Below are 8043 nucleotides of genomic sequence, written 5' to 3' on the forward strand. Positions count from 1 at the left end.
TATTCATTGACCAGAGACATGGGTTTATTTCTGGGCTCTCTATTCTGTTCCATTGATCTATGTGTATGTTCTTATGCCTGTACCAGACTGTTTTGATTACAGTGGCTTTGTAATATAGTTTCATGTCAGGTATTTTGATCCCTCCCACTTAGTTCTTCTTTCTCAAAATTGCTGCAGCTATTTGGGGTCATTTATGGTTCCACATAAATTTTCAAAATGTTTGTTCTATATCTGTGAAATACATCAGTGGGTATTTTAATAAGGATTGTGTTAAATCTCTAAATTGCTTTGGATAGTATGGACATTTTGATGGTGTTAATTCTTCCAATCCATAAACATGGTATATGCTTCCATTTATTTGTGTCCTCCTTAATTTCTTTCTTCAGTGTTGTGTAGTTCTAAGAATACAGGTCTTTTACCTCCCTGGTTGAGTTTATTCCTAGGTACTTTATTTTTCTTGTTGCTATAGAAAATGGGACTTTTTTCTTGATTTCTGATTCTGATATTTATTGCTCATGTACAAAAATGTCTTCAATTTCTGAATGTTGACTTTGTATCCTGCTATTTTGCCAAATTCACTTATTAGGTCAAGAGGTTTTTCGATGGAATCTATAGGGTTTTCAATGTATACTATCATGTCATCTCAACAGAGAATCAAGATGGCGGAGGAGTGAGTGGAAGTCACACTGACCTCCTCCCAGGACCAACCTAGAATTACAACTAAATTGTGGAGAAATCACCTGGAACAAACAACTGAACAATGGTGAGAGAGGATCCTTGTAACCTCGGAGACAGAAGAATTGGCTTTAGCACAATCTAACAGGTAAGGAGTGCGGTACAGACTCGAGAGGGCAGGCATGGCGCCCAAGGGCAGCAGCACCAGAAGGATATTGAAACGGCCAGTTGGATCTCCCCCAAGAAGAGCGGGGTCTAAACCAAAAGCAGGGATTTCTAGGCCACAGCACCAGAGCCCAAAAGATACACAGAAAAGAGCCAGCTGCGAAAAGCGGCAGGGTTGCTCTCTGCCAGAGACAGGCGGCTGGAGACGCAAAGAGCTGTTTAAAGGGCCAACACATAAATTTTTATTTGCAGCCACTTACCCTGGTCTCTGGCAAAGGCGTGACAGAGTGGGCTAGAGACACCTGAGGAGAGACTGGTGGAGGAGGCTTTGGGCAGAGAACTGAGAGAGTAGCTGGTAGGATCTCACTGCTGACTCATCCCCCATGTGGCAGCAGCCACCTTGCTCAGGCAGAGACCATTCCCCCTAAGCCGACCCAGCATCAAAGGAAGCAATAGCCCTGCCCTCAGGTGGAATTCCACCCCACCCTGTGCTTTCTAAGCTGCCTGCTGAGTGCAGAGTGGCAGCCACAGACAGTAGATGCCTGGCTCAAGGCACAGAAACATCTGGTGACACTTGAAGAGAGACTGGGGACAGAGGCTTTGGGGAGAGAATGGAAAGAGTAGCTGGCGGGATCCCAGTGCGGACTCCTCCGCCATATGGCTGCAGCGTGAGTGGACCCAATAACCCCGCCCCCAGGAGGGACTCCGCCCTGCCCTCAGCTGTCTAAGGCGGCCTGCTGAGTGCAGAGTGACTAGATTAACAGCTGAAGGAGACAGACACAAAGAGTAGATTACTGGAAGTCTTGAACAGATTGTCTAAGGTAAGACAGGGTCAACATCTGACATCATCAGAGGCAGATCCAGAAAGTAAAAACAGTGGTCTCCAACCATAGAAGTTCACACCACAAAGTCAGGAGATCAAGACAGATCAACTTAAGAATCAGAAGCAAAAGAGAGGAGTCTTACAAATAATGGGAAGACAAAGAAATATGCCCCACTTGAAGGGAAAGGAGGAATCCCCAGAAAGAAACCTAAATGAAATAGAGGCAAGTCAACTATCAGATATTGAGTTCCAAACAACAGTTCTAAGGAAGCTCAATGAGCTCTGTGAGCTCAGAGAGAATTACCAAAAACTACAGGGAAACTATGAGGAACTTAATACAAACTATATCAGCATGAAAAAGGACATAGAACTATTAATAAGAGGCAAGAGGAAATGGAGAATACAATTTCTGAATTGAAGAACACTGTAGAAGGAATCAAAAGCAGGCTCAATTGGAAGCTGAGGAATGAATCAGTGAACTGGAGGATAAGGTACCAAAAAGCTCCCAGAAAGAGCAAGAAAATGAAAAAAGACTAAAAAAGAATGAAGAGGCAGTTAGGGAAATGCAGAACAACCTGAAATGTAATAATATCCATATAATAGGGATACTAGAAGGAGAAGAAGAGAAGCAAGGGATAGAGAACCTGTTTGAAAAAGTAATGATGGAAAACTTCCCTAACTGGAGGAGAGAAAAAGTCACACAAGTCCAGGAAGCACAGAGGGCCCCATTTAAGAGGAACCCAATGAGGCCCACTCCAAGACATATCATCATTAAAATGGCAAATATTAGAGAAAAACAGAGAATCCTAAAGCAAGCAAGGGAGAAAGAGGTAGCAACATATAAGGGCACCCCAATATGGCTAGCAGCTGACTTCTCAACAGAAACACTGCAAGCCAGAAGGGAATGGCAAGAAATATTCCAAATCATGAAAAACCAAGGTCTGCAACCAAGACTGCCCTAACCCAGCAAAGCTCTCAATTAAAATGGAAGGCGAAATAAGGAGTTTCCCAGACAAAAGAAGGCTAAAGGAATACACCTCCACCAAACCTGCACTGCAAGATATGCTAAAGGGACTACTTTAAGGTGAAGAAAAATTTCTATGAATACCCAGTTTCTTTCAGAGTTGCCAATACTTGATATTACCAATATTTTTAATACTCATTAATCTGATTGTGACAATGATGTTAATTGTTCCCTTACTATGTGTTGAAACTAAAACTGTTTTAGTATATTTATTGCCTATCTCTATTATTTTTTTAAAAAGTTTTAAATGACTTTTTGGCTTTCTTTATCCATTTTTTGATTAAAGGTTTGTAGAACTTTTTTCCCTAAAAAAACAAAACAAAACAAAAAAAACCTATTAACCATGTTTTAGATATGTTGCAAACACTTTTCTATTCTATTCCTTGTCCTTTAACTTTTTTATATGTATATTACTATATAGTTAAATGTTTAATATAGTCATATTGTCAAGATTTATAACTTCTGGGTTTGAATATTTTACTTCAGGTCATGAAAAATATTAGTTCTATTTTCTTCTAAAACTCCTTAGGTTCTACATATTGATTTTTAACTCACCTGAATATTTCTTGTATAATGTGTGAAATAGGGCTCTATATTTGTTTTATTTCAAGTAATAATGGTTATAAGCCTTATTTTACCCATTGATTTGAAAATCAACTTAATCATATATTATATTGTTAGATATATACATTTGTCTCTAGAATGCTCATTAAATTTCATTGATCTACTTTATTATTACTGTGCTGGTGTCATGTTGGTTTAATTGCTGAGACTTTATAAGGGTTTTAATTCTTTTAATATTTTATAATTAACTTTGACATTTAAAAAATAAATAAAATCAATCTGCATTTAAGAAAGAAAGAAAGAGATATGGAACTCCTACCTTTTGCAACAACAGGAATGGAACTGGAGGATATTAAACTAAGTGAAATAAGCCAGTTGATGAAAGACAAATACCATATGATCTCACCTGTAAGTGGACTCTATTCAACAAAATAAACTAACAAACAAAATAAACCACAGGCATGGAAACATGGAGCAGACTGAAAGGGACCAGAGCGGGTGGGGAAAGAGGACAATCGTGGGAAGAAGGGGAAAGGACTAGACAAAGAACATGTATGAATGACCCATGGACATGGACAACAGAGTGGGAACTGACTGTGGGAGCGGGGGGTGGGGGTGGGATGGGTGGAGGGCGGTGAAGGGGTAAAAATTGAGACAACTGTAATAGAATAAACATGATGTATAAATTAAAAATAAATAAATAAATAAACTATCATGTCATCTGCAAACAATGACAGTTTTACTTCCTCCTTTCCAATTTGGATACCTTTTATTTCTTTTTCTTGTCTGATCTCTGTGGCTAGGACTTTCAATACTATGTTGAATAGAAGTGGTGAAAGTGGACATTTTGGTATTTTTCCCAGTCTTAGTAGGAAAGCTTTTAGTTTTTGCCCATTGAGTATGATGTTGGCTGTAGATTTTTCATATATGGCCTTTATTATGGAATGTTTGTTCTTTACCAGTACTGAATCATATTATTTATATATAATTTAAACTCCTTTGTAAATTAAATCTTTTAATAATTTCTAGTTTTTATGTTATTGTTTTAAATAAACTAGGAGAATAATTATTTTATCTGAATATTTTAACCCTATTTTTTACTACTAAATGTTTATCCCATTGATAAGGCGTGTGTAGCTGTTGTAATTGGTGTGGTTTATGTTATTCATATCCAGGTTAAACAAGACAAATAGCAGGGCCAGTAATGCCATCATATTAAGAATATACCTATCTTTAAAAATCTATTTAAAAGTATAATTATAAAAAGGGAATGGGAGCTATTTTTAAATCATTTCTAGGTATAAATAATCACATCTACCAAAGGGTATTATAGAAATCACATAGGCAAAAGATACATTAAAGTATTATTTAGAGAAACAATTGGAACTCAGACTTCTTAATAACTACTTGCTATTCTTGGCCAAATACAAAATGAGTGTAATCTACCATGATTAATTGCTTATGTTTTTTTCCAAACTATGTAATTGAGAAACAGTATAATCAATGATATAAATGTAACTCTAATGTATCTTTCATACACAGTCTTAATGGCTATTATTCTCTCCAAGGTTTCCTATACATAAAAGCAAACTATATATGCAAGAGATTGGTTCTATTATTGCTCTGATCCCAGGTGACATGTAAGTAAAGTTTTGTCACATGAAGCATAGAAAAATGTTTTAAGATAAAAAACAAGTTCATTTTGATATTCTTAATGGATTAATGTGGCAAATGGCTTTGAAATGTATTGCACTAAAGATATGTAAGATCATATTATTATAATCTTACCAGAAAAACAAGTGAAATGAAGGACCTGACTCCCTGTACTTCATGCGGTTTCTGAACTGCTCCAGAAAGAAAGAAAGAAAAAAAAACCCCACAAAAACTGGCTAGGGAGTTGCTCCTGCCCTGCTGATTGATGCACCTTCTCTACATCCTTCAACGCGATCTAGTGGCCCACCAGGACTACTCAGAACTCGTTGACATCAGCTGAATGACCCTGCATCACCTCTAGTCTTCTCTTAAAACTTTCATTAAAAGAGGTCAAACGCTGCCTCAGAGCCTGTTAGCGGCTCCCACCTGAAAGTCACCCAATCTTCATTTACAATTTCTTAGTCATTTGTGATGTATTTTTCATCAGTGTCCTTTCTTCAGATTTCAATTCTTTCAGGGCCTTTTCTCCACCTGCTCAGAGAACTTCCTCTGATTGGAAAAGTAAGTTGATATTGAGGGAAGCTTAATTTATTTCTACATTTTTCCTTTAATATTTCTTTTCTTTCTGCCTGAGAGATGATAAAACAACATTCCCACAACTATAAAGCCCCCCTTTCTGTGATACATTTAGTATCAACCCAGAATACCTGTTCAATATTAAAAAGGTAATAGAAACCTGTATTATTAGGAAGATCTCTCAAATAAATACCTTTTTATCCCCTCAAAAATAAACCTGCATGATTTTATCTTCTGTAATCTGTCATACATATAGAATATAAAACATAAATAATTATTTGAAAATATTTGTGTTTTCTTATTCCAGGGCAGTAAAGAAATCTCTAAGAGCATTCAAATAGTGATTGGTATATATGCTGTTATTGCAACCAATTTTTCTACTGATCTAAAATTCATTGCTAAAGCACCTAGCTTAAAGTGTATACAAAATGAAAAAGCCACATCTCTGAAAAAATAATCCTAGTAGTTATGCCAGCAAAGATAAATTTATGATGCTCTTAATTGTAAGGCTCTGAAGCCTGAACTCACAGTCAATTGCACTTTTCAACCAATGATCTCCAAGTGCTTTACCAGTAAGGGTTATTGAAAGCATTCACACAAGAGCAAATACAAGTGACTTATCAAAATCATGGAGTAAATTTCAAACTAGCTCATGAACTAAGCTCTCTCTCTCTCTCATAAAAAAAAAAAGGCCTACTTATATTGATATATCATAAAAGTATAGTATATTGTTACATATCCATTGTAAATACCACAAATATATACATTACTCCATTTTTTGTACTAACATTTCATTAAAAATATGTATGATTCTGTTTCAGGGTATGGTCAGTGAAAGCCAGCTGTAAGATACAGTGAATTCTGAAATATCTGTCTGAATGGAGAAAAGAAGGCACATGGGTTGTCTAAACTGTCAACTGTTTCAAGTATTGATATTTCCCTTAAAAGCTTTAAAAACACTTTAATGTTTGGATGTAAAAATATTTGCATTCTGGAAAGACAGAATTAGTCAAATTAAACCTTTAAAACATTGTTAAGACACAACGCGAGGACATCAGCACAATGGTCAGCTCCTCCTGCTGCAGACCCTTCCTTCTCCCACACTGGCAAAAGTGGAGTTGTCTTTTCCACAAAAACAAACTAACAAACAAAAGCCTGAACAAAACTCCCATCCTCTTCTTTTCTAAGCTTTCAATTTTCTTCCTTTATACCTTCCCTGTAGAGGAAATGGTTTTTACATGTTTTGGGTGGTAAGAGTATTTTGAATTCAAATTTCCTGGAATAATAGCAATATTGAGCTAAAGACCTTTGTCCCAGTTCTACTTCAGTATATATCACAGTGTATCACTACTAGTAATATTCATGGTTTTGTCAGATCTCTGTGAGACCTACATCTTCGGGAGAAGGAACCACCCTTTGGTCCCTGCTGTTGTCCTTGGCGCCCTCTATTATAACTTGTGTAAGAAAGCACTCAGTGAGATTTTGAAAATTCATAAAAGAAAAAGTACAATAAAGTATGTTCATCATGTCTGCTTTGGGTCATTTTTCCCAATAATACATGCAAGGATTGCAATGAATAGAAAAGCACTTTTTGAGGCCACTTCTGATGCTTAACCCACACATGTTGGAAGAAGCAGCTCATCGAATATACCATGATCATGTACACTCTTTCTATACCAAAATACAAACCAAAAATAAAGACTAAGCTGCATCCAGTGTAGAGGTTTTATATAGTGCAATGCTTGAGGAGAAAAACTCTTCACATTTATCTGTGCAAAAATTAAGTATATATTCGGTTCATGACTTCATTTCACTGTAGTACAAACAAATGTATGCCTTGCTTCTTGTTGTCCTTTTAATTAATCCTGCTGTTGAGGGAACTCTTCTAACCTTGTAAGGGGCAACCAGTCAGCAGACAACTCCAGGATCACATTTCATAACCCTACTCCAGGAGTCCAGTAGCCATAGAAAAGCCTTTATTTTTATTAGTTTCAGACCTCTGGGATATTAATTCATCATTGCACTCCCTCATCACTCCATCCATTATGCCTGTCTGTATAGCTCACGTGGAGCAAAGAATGACGCAGGCTCCCACTAAAGCCTGGCGTGAGATTACCAACACAATTACTTTCCGAGTGGGAAGAGAATTTCTATACCCGCAGAAATGACTACAATCTGCTTTAGAAATATCCTTGTTGCCATGGCCTTTTAAAGCTGCTACATAAGTGAGATTAGTAATATTAATCTATTCTTTGGCGAGGCAAGATATTGTGTGTGGAAAATTAAATAGGGCCATCCATTTTAGAATTGAAATGCTAAGCTAAAACCTTATTTTGCAGCTTCATCCCTTTTCTAGAGTGTGGTATGTGTCAGTGTTATAGGAAAGCATCCTGGCTTTCTTCTTTGTTTGGATCCCGTTTTACAAACAACAAAACAACCGTAGTATCCATTTCCTCGGCTTACAAAATCTGTGAACAAGCAAGGCAGAGAGAACCAGCCATTTTATTCTTCCTTCAAAATGCATGAAAATATCAGCTGCTTTTTCCATGCTCCCACATAGAAC

This window comes from Pteronotus mesoamericanus, unplaced genomic scaffold (genome assembly GCF_021234165.1).
Source record: "Pteronotus mesoamericanus isolate MK-2021 breed Mesoamerican mustached bat unplaced genomic scaffold, CSHL_Meso_final contig_46, whole genome shotgun sequence".
NCBI classification, from domain to species: Eukaryota; Metazoa; Chordata; class Mammalia; order Chiroptera; family Mormoopidae; genus Pteronotus; species Pteronotus mesoamericanus.